Source organism: Schistocerca serialis, chromosome 11 (assembly GCF_023864345.2).
Source record: "Schistocerca serialis cubense isolate TAMUIC-IGC-003099 chromosome 11, iqSchSeri2.2, whole genome shotgun sequence".
NCBI classification, from domain to species: Eukaryota; Metazoa; Arthropoda; class Insecta; order Orthoptera; family Acrididae; genus Schistocerca; species Schistocerca serialis.
This window is the reverse complement of record NC_064648.1, coordinates 98323371-98325347: the sequence shown is the minus strand read 5'-3', so window position 1 is coordinate 98325347 and position 1977 is coordinate 98323371.

Sequence of the window (1977 nt, the reverse complement as noted above, 5' to 3'; positions counted from 1 at the left end):
GTGTACAGTCTAAATTTTGAAACTTCCTGGCAGATTAAAACTGTGTCCAGACCGAGACTCGAACATGGGACCTTTGCCTTTGCCTTTCGTGGGCAAGTGCTCTACCATCTGAGCTACTCAAGCATCACTCACGACCCATCCCAAAGCTTCAATTCTGCCAGTACCTCGTCCCCTACCTTCCAAACTTCACAGAAGCTCTCCTGTGTAGGTGGTAGGAAACGTGGTACTGGCAGAATTGAAGCTTTGGGATGGGTCGTGAGTGATGCTTGAGTAGCTCAGATGGTAGAGCACTTGCCCGCAAATGGCAAAGGTTCCGAGTTTGATTCTCAGTCCATCAGACAGTTTTAATTTGCCAGGACGTTTCATATCAGGGCACACTCCGCTGCAGAGTGTAAATCTCATTCTAGTCTAAATTTTTGCTAAAACTTCTTTGATGGCTTAGGATTAGCTTTAGGTTCTAGATTTGCTGTGGACATGAATGGCCTTGTAACACCATAGCTTCCAATCTTAACCGTGAATATATGCAGGTGTCAGAGTTCATTGCACTCGCGTGTCATAAGTATAGGTTTTGTTTGTCCATTAAAGTTACTAATAACTATTTTCTTGAACAAGAATGTTAATCGTTCTCTTGCCTAATTAGGCTGGCGACCGTTTTCTTTATCCTTTAAACAGTGTGGATAGGTTAAATATTATTTATTACAGTTTTAATATTTACATATTTCTGACTTTCGCTTCCGATACGCCACCTCCGTTAGGTACAACACGGTCAATATAACAAAATTCCTCTCAGAGGGTAACACTGCTCTGTTATGTTATGCCATAATTGCTTTAACAAGATAGTTTTATTTCACAACCTGCCTCCAACTTTAAGGTTACAGTACAGTAGTAGCAGACAGGACTGTTATAGCCTGATCTAAATTTTACCTGATGCTCTCCGGGTTTTGGTTTTGTTGTTTCTGTGCTCTGCTGAGAATACACTGGGATAGAATTTTGTGTAAAATGCACTACACCTGCAGTGATTTACGTCTGTTTAGTCTCCTTTCAATTGCAATGGGTGAATTAATGTATTGTTCCAAGCCTCTAAAATTTGTCCGGTTTGCCAAATGTCTTGCATGGTTTTGGTGATCTCTTGTATGGCGTTTTAATCTGCTGTTTGAGGATTTCTATAATCATTCCATCTTCCCTGTTGTTTTATTATTCTTCTCTTTTGACCTGTCTAGCAGTTTCTTTTTCAACTAGTTGTACTGAATCTAGGCTACTGTTCTCAGGTTCTTCTGGTGGGAATCTTTGTGTTGGCTCTGGGCAGTTAAATATTTCCTTCACATATCTGGCAACTCCCTTGTAACTTACTTGATTGTTTATGGTGAACTGCTCATTTTCTTTCTTGAAGCAGAGACTTTGATATCCTTCGAGCATAGTTTTAGAGTTTTTACAGGAATTTTGAGAGTTGTTTCTATCAAAGCCTTACCCAATTTCAACAAGTTGATTATTTTTGCATTCCTTTCTGGTTAATTTGATTGTTTCTTGACTCAGTGACAGAAATGTTGTGTAGATTTCCTCTTTCTTATTATGGTTCCAGGCATTGTACGCATCCTGTTGAAATTGGGTTGCATGTTGACATTCCTCATTCCTCCAAGTGAAGTGGTAGTTTTTGCTGTTTGAATCAATTTTCTTGTGAATTGTTGTCAAGTGTTTGACTACTATTTCTCTAAGTCTGCCATGAGCGAGTTTTAAATCCTACTAGTGTCAGATTCAGGGATTTGGTCTCATTTTTTGTGAAGTCTCAGATTTTAAACTTAGTTTTATTCTTGTCAGGTAATGGTCTGAGTCTATTTTTGCACTGTTTCTGATGTCAATGTTAATAATTTATCTCCACTCTAATTAATAAATTTCAGCATGGTCAATATCGAATTCATGATGACTGAGTTCAGTGATCTCCATTTCATCTGTTATGATGGTCTCTTTCTGAAGTGTGTT